This window comes from Vanessa cardui, chromosome 21 (genome assembly GCF_905220365.1).
Source record: "Vanessa cardui chromosome 21, ilVanCard2.1, whole genome shotgun sequence".
Lineage (NCBI taxonomy): Eukaryota > Metazoa > Arthropoda > Insecta > Lepidoptera > Nymphalidae > Vanessa > Vanessa cardui.
The window spans coordinates 10,204,967-10,217,165 of NC_061143.1; the positions used below are offsets into that span (position 1 = coordinate 10,204,967).

Consider the following 12,199-nt stretch of genomic DNA (forward strand, 5'->3'; position numbering starts at 1 on the left):
TATCTTGTATCAACCTCGGGAACTCTAAATTTACGGCCTCTGACCTTAAAATAAGCCTGGTAGATCACTTGCTCTACCAATAACTGATAAGATTGTAACATATATCTAGACGAATTTTGATAAAACCCTTTTACCAAGTTATTAATAATATCACTAATTTGCATTAATAATAATTTATAAATAATGAATTAAAAATTATTGTACAAAAATAAAAATATTTAAAATATAACGTAAATCAGAGAAATTATATAAAAATGCAAAAAGGCCAACGACACGCGGTGTTCCCAGGCGGTCACCCATCCAAGTACTGAACGCGCCCGACGTTGCTTAACTTCGGTGATCGGACGAGAACCGGTGTATTCAACGTGGTATGGACGTTGGCGATGATGATAACATATTTTTAAAACATCTTGTGCTAAACGCGACTTCTTATAGTTCAATTAAACAAGAAATAAATCTATGCCGAGATTAATTAAAAACAATAAAATTATAATATTAAAAACATTTCAATAAAAAATCAAATAATAAGCAAAATCTTTACATTTTTTAATTCTTTGTAAATATATCACTACATAGTATAACACAAAATCGCTTTTTCTGTCCCTATATACCTATGTATGCTTAAACCTTTAAAACTACGCAACGGATTTTCATGCGTTTTTATTTTAAATAGAGTGATTCGAAAGGAAGTTTTTTGTATATAAAACATGGGCAATATAGTAAATAAAACACTGATCATTTTAGGAGTTTCTAATGTGATGTTATAAATAAACAAATATGTACCTATTATATTTAGTATCATTATTGCACCTGTACGAAACCGGGGCCTTTTGCTAGTTATAGATAAACGTTAAAAATAAATGATTCGGACTTAATATAATCAATGGTATCCGCGTTATGAATTACAATAGATAAGATTGGTTAATTAGGGGCAATTAAGCAAGTGATATTATAACTAATTAGTTGCAGATAACATCGACTGATTAACAATTGTGACGCAATTGTCTATATGAGAATATTGGATGTGTATGACAGTTAATTATAAGTGCATACAGATTAGAACATGATTACATGCCGTGGAACTATTCTGGGAGATCGCATTCGAAACTCGACGACGAAACTCGATGCTGTAAATGTCTGATGCTGTTAAGAGAAATTCACTTATTTTTAAGAGTTAAAAATCATCACTGAAGATCTGTCAGATAAGTCCACGTGTAAAATATTGTAAAATGATTAACTAAGGCTTGCTATGTCCTTAAGAAACAAATCTGTTTCCTAATAAGATAACATTTGATTGACAGTATATATGTTTATTTATGGCATTTATACATAATGTTCAAACCACTTCTTACAGACTACTTACTTTCTACTTACTTTCTTAGAGACGAGATATTATGTTCCTATTATGGCCTAGAATTACACTGACTCACTCACCTTTCAAACCAGAAAGTATACTAAATATTGCCATTTGCGGTAGCATTTACTTGGTGGTAGGGCTTTGTGCAAGCCCGTCTGGGTAGGTACCACCCACTCATCAGTTATTCTACCGCCAAATAACAATACTCGGTATTGTTGTGTTCCGGTCTGAAGGGTGAGTGAGCCAGTGTAACTACAGGCACAAGGGACATAACATCTTAGTTTCCAAGGTTGGTGGCGCATTGATGATTTAAGGAATACTTAATATTTCTTACAGCGTCAATGTCTATGGGCGATGGTGACCACTTACCGTCAGGTGGCCCATATGCTCGTCCGCCAACCTATACCATAAAAAAAAAAAAAAAAAAAAAATATGACTCGTAGGTAACATCTACAAAGTAGGACTTCTACAAAGCACTCCTATAGACAATTAGGACAATCCTTAATATTTACTAATTATCATTTGAGATTGATGATTATTTTATCCACTGCTTGTGTAATTTTTATTAATATGATAAATGATAAAGTAAGTATGTATGTCTGACTGTCGCTCTTTCACGACCATAACGTTAAAACAAATTTGATGAAAATCGGTATGAAGCAAATTTGAACTCTAAGTTTTTGCCTAAAATTTGGCAACCAGCATCCTAAAACGCAAGCGAAACCACGGGCGACTACTAGTATTTCCTAAATTACATTAAGTACGTATTATAGTGGTCACGTCGACAAATAGTTGCGTGTACCGAACCAGTAAATTCTAATTATTTTCAAAGCGTCACGTCATTATAATTAACTGTGAGATTGATGTTGTTTTAGAGCAATTTGTGGACATTAACGATCTAATGGATGTGATACTTTGTCATATTAATGTGACTTGTCGTGTAATGTGGGCTAATTGTTAATTTTAATGCATAATTCAGCTCAAGCTCAACGTCTAAATGCTACCGTATGACCAATGTATCCTCTTTTTTTCGGGCTGGAATGACGCAGTACGCGTTTCTCCCACGTGAGGGGGGTATATGGGACTCGCCGGTGCCAAGTGCGCCCCGGTACACCGGAATACCCACTATAAACGGACGGATTCGCTTCTCGCTTGCTAGTGTGACGATAATCAACTGACCCTATTTTATTGTCATCAGAACCAATAATTTGAGATTTCAAGTCATTGTGAATGAAACTGGCGTAAAATTCAGTAGCACGATTTGTACAAATATCTACTGAAGAAAAGATGTGGCACTTAGTACCTTCTCGAAAGGGATTGAATTTTTATTTTGCGTGACGTTACGTAAAGAGGCCTTAAAATTTGATGTTGAAATATAAATGTCACATCACATCAAAAAAGTTACATTTAAAAAAAAACTAATGATAATAATTGATATGATGTTTTAAATAAGTAGTTCTAAAATGTCTCATTCGTATAGATATATCGGTCTATACAAATTGAACAGTAAGTGAATATTTAATTGAATGATAAATCCCCGAAAGTTTTTAAATTGTTTATCATATAACTAATTGGAAATAATCACACTCTAACGCGATTACGTTATTCGATTGTCGAAAGCAATATTAGGTCTGACAATTTTCAAATTGGAAATCGTAATGTATTCACCCCTGGCAGCTTCAGATTTGCACAGATCTAGGAATGTGTAGAGATGACAATCATATCTAATAACGATATCCTTACGTTAAAGATAATAATTAATTGGTCAGGCTATTTTTCTTGTTAACTCTACATTATATAATTTCATTGATATATCATAATATTACTAAAATTCTTAATAATATTTATTATTATAATTATTAGATACTTATCTACACTCTGATGTGGTATGTCACCCATTTCATCAGCAATTTAAAGTGTTTCCAGTTCTAATTATTTTTTCTATTGTCACAAATAAATCCTTAATTACATGCTGTTAAATGAATATCCTTATAACACAGTATTAGTTAACAGTTTAATAACAATTATATCTAAATTAAATAAATTATCTACATATACTATTAATAATATTCAAATATCCATAAAAGAAAATATTAAACTAACTCGCGTCCCTCTAACGTAACCTCATCCCTATATAAAAAAATATTTACTGACGACAGATTTTAGATAAAAGCGATACCTCAAATTTCAAATAGGGTAAGAAAAAAAGATACCAATTTTGTTAGCTTATTTTGGTACGATAAAGTGCTGGATTATGTTTCTAATTAGATTACATTTAAAAAGGGAATAATATTGGGGTAAAATTTGATGGACTGATAGTTAATATGTCTATCAAATGTGCACATATACTTATTTAATTTGTACCATAAAAAATGTAAATAGTATATCAGGAAGTTTAAGTCATAATGAGCATCTTCAAAATCTTTACATAGTATAAAACAAAGTCACCTTTTCTGTCCCAATGTATGTGTGTATCCTATGCTTTAAAACTACGTAACGGATTTTGATGCGGTTTTTTTGATAGATAGAGTGATTCGAGAAGAAGGTTTTTATATATATGGACAAATTCGTAAATAAACACTGATAATTTTAGAAATTTCTACTGTGATGTCATATCATTGCACCCGTGTGAAGCCGGGACGGTTTGCTAGTCATAAATAATACTTAATTGCAGTCAAAGCAAAAAATATAGTTTTTGGAGTTTAATTTGAATTTTGGCAAAAATTTGACTTTCAACACCCATAAATCCAATGGTTATTCCTGAGAAATAATTCCTCGTATTAATTATCTGGATTATTCACGCGTTCCTGGATGCGACGCGCCAGTCCAATGTAGTCACCCCTTTTTCGGCTAGTTGACTGAATATTAATAATCCGAGGGTAATCTTCAACGATTAATGTGTTGTGTCATACATGCGTGAATTGTATTCTAATATTCAAATTAGATTTTGCGTCGGTATTTTATATAATTATTTACAATGCCGTTTATAAAAGATAAGTTTTGCGGTCTTTTTTGTTTTATTAATTTATCAAAAATATTACTATATATTTGCACTGCAAGTATATCGTCTATTACGTTATTACTATCTTCAGACAGCAGATTAACTTCTCTGTTTATTTTACGACTTACATTAACAAGAAAGTAGTCTGGGCTACTAAAAGTACAATCAAATAAAATATCGAAGATATATCTTCAATATTCATGAAGACATCCACGAGTTATTTGGACCGGTACGAGAGCAATATTTTTCTCAATCACCATTAGTACGTATCTGCCTGCCTACCGACCTTTACATCGCTAGCGATATCGCGGTTCTGCCATTCTGTCACCCCAAAATCTCTTATCAATCCCACTTAATGTTATTCAACTTTGAATTTAATTCCTTTATCAATACGGTTCAGAACTGCTTTCATATCTGACATCAGTTCGGTCAATCATCCTTGCAGTAATTTCGCAGCAGAATGCGGAATATGTCGACACTTCACTTTTATTGTATCAAATAATAGGGGTGTTCTTATAGCCGTTATCACGTGTTTGATCTAAAATGATACTTGCTTCGTTCACTTTGAGGGGTGTATTTTCTATAGGATATGGGCGCCGAATTTCAACCGATATCAAAAATTGAATCGCTCAAATAAATACGGCTGTTAATCCAAGGTTGTGGATTGTATCCATTGTTCGCGGTTTTATAATGCCGTTGCCATCTCAATGAAATCTTTTTGATAAAATTTCTTTAAATGGGGACTCGTCGATCGATCGACATCGATATTATTTTTGTTTACTTACATGATATTTGACCATTGACAAATTAAGAAATACATATAGATATGTTCAGCGAGGTGTTATTACAAACAATATTTCAGGAGTAAATTAAGATGTTACTTTGTAAAAACAGTAAAATATTGTCCAGTGTTGCTAGCACCATAAACTTTCGACATCAGAATAAATCCATTTGAAATATCCTCGGCGTCTCCATAACCGTCAGATTTCACGCTCGAAAGAGAATTCGAAGACAATAAACCGGAGTAACGTAGCGATAACACCGACCCATTTGAACGTTTCAAACTTGGCTTCAGATCTTGGGACATAACCATTTCCTACTCTCATATGAACATCATCCATCGAAGAAAACTAGTCTGCTGTGACGTACACAATCAGAACACAATACGTTATAAATGGCCACATTATATCATAACAACTACATCGCTTGCATTTACTTCATTCTTAAAATCATAATTATCATCCTTATTACAATGCCATAAGGTACATAAATCATTTTCTGGGATGCAAAACTATTTTGGTAAATGCCACGGCTTCTCAACTTTGGCCCATAACCATCCCGCTGTGAAAGGTAAAGAGAAGCAATGGTTTTCGATAAATTTTGTTGCTTTATTTATAACAGTAGTTTGCGTCTCCGATGATTTGACGTTCGTTCGGTCTGGTTAGTTGGGTAAACATAAATAAAATGCAAGTCTAGCCGATAAAATGATTTAACATATTATAAACTTCAGTTATAAGAAAAAATAATTACTCTTGAACCAAAAAGCTCTTGTAAATTTTTGAAAATCGAAATGTTATACTATGTATGATATTTCCTAATATGGTTCGTACCTAAAACCGTAAGTCACTATAAACTGTAGATTAGTTGTTGCATTAACTGGAGTTATCACACCGTCTACATGTCTTGATACTAAAAATTTACTTTTTTTATAATATACCAGTGTGCTTAAAATGATTCTTATAGAGGCCGTACCTTATTACAATAGTATAAAAAAAATACAAAAAAAAATGTATACATACTCTTCAATGTCACCAATTACAACATTAATAGAAAATTGACGAACATAACGAGGTAAGGTTTTTGTTAATAAATGAGCTTGTTCCATAAAATAGAGGGGAATTGGGTAAATTATTCACAGTATGCACGGTCTTTGTTTAATGGGTCAGTGTATGATGTGTATTATAGTAGTATAGTGTAGTATAACTTCAGATTAATATATTTCTCTAATTAATGTTTTATATTTTATGGGTACATATAAAAAAATGTGGTATTTAAAATAAATTGTCAAAAGGGCCAACGACACGCGGTGTTCCCAGGCGGTCACCCATCCAAGTACTGAACGCGCCCGACGTTGCTTAACTTCGGTGATCGGACGAGAACCGGTGTATTCAACGTGGTATGGACGTTGGCTATGAAAATGACAAATTTTTCAAATAGATCCCGCTTGCCATTGGAATATATCGCTATAGAAATATTAAATATGATCATAAATACATATGAAAAGTTTATTATAGGTAAGTACATAGTACGTAACAGATAATATTATTACTAATATACTTAAATAATACATTAGCCGCCATCTCGTTAAATATTTCCACCATTTTATTTTCTTTATTTTAGTCACGTGTCACAAATTGCTGATGTAATTTGACGACAATTTAGAAAATAAATAAAACAGGCAACGAAATCAAATCAATTCACACACGAAACTGACCCTTAATATGTTAGAGATAGGTAAAAAAATGGTTTAAATGAATGAGTGTAGCTGTACCTATCACCAAACCAAAATAATTTGATCATTAATTCGAATAATTGATTGTTTGTGGACGATTGTGGTATTCTTTTATCTATAGCGTGTATTGTTTTGTGTTGTATTTATCTAGCATATAAAAAATTAATAATATCTTTTCAGCATTATAGCTAATGATAAAGATAAAAAAAATATGTTACCTATCTTAGCTCTGATACCAGAAACAGAATACCTATTTATGTTTTCAAATAAATTTTTGTTGTTTTTTTTTTTTATTTTATTATTTAATTTAGTTTAAGTCAGAACGCTTTGCTAGTAAGTATTACTGATGTAGGCACAATATATGACTTTTCTGTTAACATAATACAAATGTTAATATTTAAAATTTATTACGTTTATATATAAAAATAAATGACTATTCGATTTAAAAAGATATATGTTTAAAATAAGAACATTGGTTAATAGTGGGACTATTAATAACTCAACAAACGCATGACTTCCTTTCTCCTTCAAATTTCATACAAATGAAAGAGAAAGATGTCGCATCAATACTTCATTCAAATGATTTGTTATTTCAACGGGCCACTCATCGCTCCGATAGCCGTGATCGTCTAGTGGTTAGGACCCTACGTTGTGGCCGTAGTAACCCAGGTTCGAATCCTGGTCACGGCAGTGTTCGAACACTGTTACGGCGGAGCATATTTTTGATTATTTTTTAAATATTTTATATTTAAAAATATCTGAAAGTTAAATGTATACCATTTTGTACATACCAACTACATTAATATACCTACAAATCTTTGCTACGTTTGTAACCGAACTCCAACTTAATGTTTGAAATTGTATTAAATTGTTTTGTATTTTATAAGTACATACTTACGTATGGTTTACGGCTTAAGATGCACCCGGGAGATGGCGCTACAAGCGGAAATTAAAGAAATGTAGTTTCATCCGGATGGATTCGCAGCGGTCCTATAGGCTTTTAAAATACGAATGTTAAAAAATATATATATTTCGTAATCGTAAGCGTCGTCGTAATTAATATTCTAAATAACTAATACTATATTCATTCATATTAGATACAATAATCGTTATTTCAAAAATAAATATTTATAATAGTTCTTTTAAGCAGTGCGGTGTCTGGAAGTTATCCTTTATTTATCAATAATTTTGGTACATGAGACACAATAAAGTTATTTTCTTTGCCACACTCGCCAACGTCCATACCACGTTGAATACACCGGTTCTCGTCCGGTCACCGAAGTTAAGCAACGTCGGGCGCGTTCAGTACTTGGATGGGTGACCGCCTGGGAACACCGCGTGTCGTTGGCCTTTTTTGTATTTTTAGCAAAATTTTACTATATATATTATTCCTGTAATTAAAGAGAATCAAAATAATGATCACAAAGTAAATGGCTATTATATTATTAATTGGATATTTAGTTTAGCTAATTTTGGTGCTGAAGTTGTAAAATAAAATTAGTAAGGTTAGGACATCATTATTGTGTAAATGTAACCAATACCTTTTTTTGCTTTTCAGTTTTTTTGGTGTTTTTTGAAAACTTTTTTGTACTTCTATTACAGGCCGTATTTATATGTACAATTCCATTTTTAAATTTATCAAGTTTTCGTGATATGCCCTAGCTAATCATTCATGATAATAATCGCTGACTTTTAGATTAAGTAAATCTTATCCGATTTCTCAATCAATAGGAACAATTTTGTTAAAGAGCCATCTTGGATACATATTTTTGTCTACTCTGACCAGTCTTGTTTTCACCTGCGTTCAATTTGATTAGATCCTTCGGTCATGCAGAATTGGGCGCCAATTTTACTAACAAATTGTCACTTAATCGCAATTGAATCGTAACATTGATATCATTCAGCTACTTTAGTCCAGTCATTAAAACATTTGGAAATACAAATAAACCATAAAAGCTTATCGGATAGGTCCTAAATTGTAGGACGTAACTGAAGATACAAAAATGTCTCATAATAATTCTCGTTAAAAAACAAAATGCAACCCATGGCGATCATCAAGTGAGAAATCAAGATGGCGACGAACGCTAATAAGTAATCAAGATCGTCAATTTTAAGTTAAACTTTTGTAACGTATCCAAAAATCAACCTTCTTTACTCACACGCGTTTCTCCTTTCTCTCTACATAATGATTTGCCTATTTTCAGATCCTACACACCCCGATCCAGTTCTGGTTTGGTCGAAGTTGTATCAGAATATAATCGCGATGATATCATAAGTGATATAAATAAAAAAAAATTGGCCTTCATGGACGCTTTAGATGAGTTTTACTTTTGTTAAGAATCATACATATTGGATCGTTATAGTAGTTAGTGTTGTTAGTGGATTTAGTAGAGAAAGCAAGATTTGAATTCAATCCTGTGAAGTTAAAGATCGTAAAAAATCAGTTTGTTGGTGGTAGGACTCTGTGCAAGCCCGCCTGGGTAGGTAACTCATCAGATATTCTACCGCTAAACAACAGTAGGTACGCAGTATTGTTGTGTTCCGTTTTGAAGGGTGAGTGAGCCAGTGTAACTACAGGCACAATGGACATAGCATCTTAGTTCCCAAGGTTGGTGGCGCATTGATGATGTAAAGAATAGTTAATATTTGTTACAGCGTAATTGTCTATGGGTGTTGGTGACCACTTACCATCAGGTGGCCCAACCTATTCCATGGCATTTTCTTTTTATCATTACATAGTAGGTATACAACAAAGTCGCTTACCGCTGTCTGTCCCTATGTATGCTTTGATCTTTAAAATTACGCAACGGAATTTGATGCGATTTTATTTATAGATATATTGATCAAGAGGAAGATTTGTATGTGTAATATATGTACAATATAGTAGAGAAATACTAATAATTTTAGAGGTTTCTAAAGTGATACCGTTAAAACACATTCTGCAGTATAATATTTAGCATCAGCATTGCACTCGTGCGAAGCCGGGGCAGGCCGCTAGTTTTTATTTATAAAAGAAAATAATAAACTGCGTAACAACAACACTAGTCAAAACAAGTGTCTTACAAATATGAAAATGACTGTTAAGTGCCCAATTGCTGAGCAAAATTTACACCATGCGGGTGTATTATGAGCCCAATCAATCAAATTCACTTTAATTTAGATCATCTGCATACTAATTTATGCAACAGCTTCGGGTATATTGGAGTTTGTAGAACGTATACGCGTGTAGTTTTTTTATACATCTTCAAATATATATTGACAATGAAGTAGGTATTTGTTTCTGGGGTATATAAAATTGTAGTAACATTCTTAAATATGTTTAAAAATTACAAGACTTTTAATTAATCGTAAGTATGCGAACAAATATTATAGAATAATTTGTTACAATACCTAATACATAATTTTAAAACAATTGAGCCAAATCTTGACATATATATAAAACTTTGATTAAAATACAATAATAATACTTATGTTACCATGGAGAAGAAGGGATTTCTCGTGTTTTTTTATGTTATAGGGGGCAAACGAGCGGGTGGCTCACCTGATGGAAAGCGATCACCACCGCTCATGGACATCTGCAACACCGAGGGGCTGGCTGGTGCTTTGCCGGCCTTTAAGGAAGGAGTACGTTTTTTTTGAAGGTTCCCAAATCGTTTTGGTTCGGAAAAACCGCCGGCGTTTATTCAAAATAACTTTGCCGTACTTAACTTGACTTTGCTTTTCATTTTAAATAAAATGTCGCTTGTATAGGATTTTTTACGTGTCACTAGTTACCGCAGGCAAATTCCCTCGCGTATTAGGGTTTGGTGTTACGTTTTAGGCAAAAAGAGTAGCCTTTGTCCTTTTTTGGAGTTAAATTTTAACTTTGCTGTCTCGTAAATTCAAATCGTTTATAAAAATACATTGATAAAAAAGGCGTATTATTCGATACAAGATTTGTATCGAATAATACGCCTGTAATAACGCCTGTATAATGTAGATTGTAGATGATAAAAAGCCGTGGAATTAATACCTGTTGACTTCCAGGCAGGATATATTAATTTAAATAATTGTATTAACTAACATGACTGTATTTTTTTAAATGTTGAAAAAGAGTAACTACTGAGTTTCTTGCTGGTTCTTCTTGGTAGAATCTACTTACCGAACCGGTGGTAGCTTCACTTAATTTTTAAATGACAATTCAAAAGTGCTTGTAAAAGCCCACTTGAATAAAGTTTATTTTGATTTCGATTTCAAGTTTGCGTCACACCAAATTTCATCAAATTCGATTCATTAGTTTAGTCGTGAAAGAGCGACAGACAGACAAAGTTACTTTAACATTTATAATATTGGTATAGATTATGATTATCATGTTACTAATTCGAAAAACAAATTTTAATATACGTATAAAAAATATTTCACATGATTATAATATATTATTAATATTTATATACAATGTTTTTGTTATTAAATACAGCATGTATAACGCATTTGGAGAAAATCGCATGAGTTTAACATTTTCCCATTTTCATTTATTTGAACATTATTACCTTCCAAATTTGATAGCATAATTTCAATAATTATTTGCCAATGGCACACAATTATAAAAACAGACTACACACATGTGTGTGTTGTGACCATATATATGCACACATGCATACAATATTCACAATGCGGGTCATTAGCGTAGCATCATTGTAATAGGAGATGGTCACTATCGCGTGCGAAACTATTCATTTAATTGATGACAACAACCACATGACGTATAACTTTTGATGTATCACTAACATTCAGTTGAAGTAATCATTTCAAAATTTTTAATGAAGTTTACAGTCTTAAATCATTGGTAATAAATGAGTGTAGTTAATTTTTTTTTTGGGTATTTTTCGGCTTTATGTTTGCTGACTTTTCCATATCATGAGAGTGTTTTAAAGTTTAGGGTAAAAAGTTATACATGAAATGTAATTGAAAGTAAATGTGCTAGATTAAGTAAATTATATTTATAATTACTAAAAAAAGAATATGAGGAAACGTCGTCGAGTAACATTGGTAAAAAAAATGATCAGGCGCATTCAGTATACATATTAATGTTGATAGGTAATTCATTTTTCTCTTTTCATATTCATGATTAAAGAACTATGTTATAATCTTTGTATATAATTAGATACAAAGAGAAACGATTAATGTATTTTCATTATGACCTGCATAAGAAATATTTAATAAAATTTAAGGTAATCGCAATCTTTTCAGTAATGTAATGTTAGATGAAACTAAAAATATTTGTGTACTTTTTCCTATTATTTAGCTTTTAATAAATTCCTGTTATGGAGTAAATTAAAAAATGCAAAAA

General features: G+C 32.1%; 4 non-coding genes across 4 annotated transcripts; 2 read left to right on the forward strand and 2 right to left on the reverse strand.

Annotated features, from left to right (window-relative positions):
* Window positions 1-263: 263 nt before the first annotated feature.
* On the reverse strand, window positions 264-382 carry LOC124539120. The gene has a single exon (XR_006967005.1). It is a non-coding gene; the product is annotated as a 5S ribosomal RNA (ribosomal RNA).
* Window positions 383-6,429: 6,047 nt separating this feature from the next.
* LOC124539128 lies at window positions 6,430-6,548 on the reverse strand. The gene has a single exon (XR_006967012.1). It is a non-coding gene; the product is annotated as a 5S ribosomal RNA (ribosomal RNA).
* Window positions 6,549-7,488: 940 nt separating this feature from the next.
* On the forward strand, window positions 7,489-7,560 carry Trnah-gug. Its single transcript has one exon. It is a non-coding gene; the product is annotated as a tRNA-His (tRNA).
* Window positions 7,561-8,101: 541 nt separating this feature from the next.
* Window positions 8,102-8,220, forward strand: LOC124539131. Its single transcript, XR_006967015.1, has one exon. It is a non-coding gene; the product is annotated as a 5S ribosomal RNA (ribosomal RNA).
* Window positions 8,221-12,199: the final 3,979 nt, after the last annotated feature.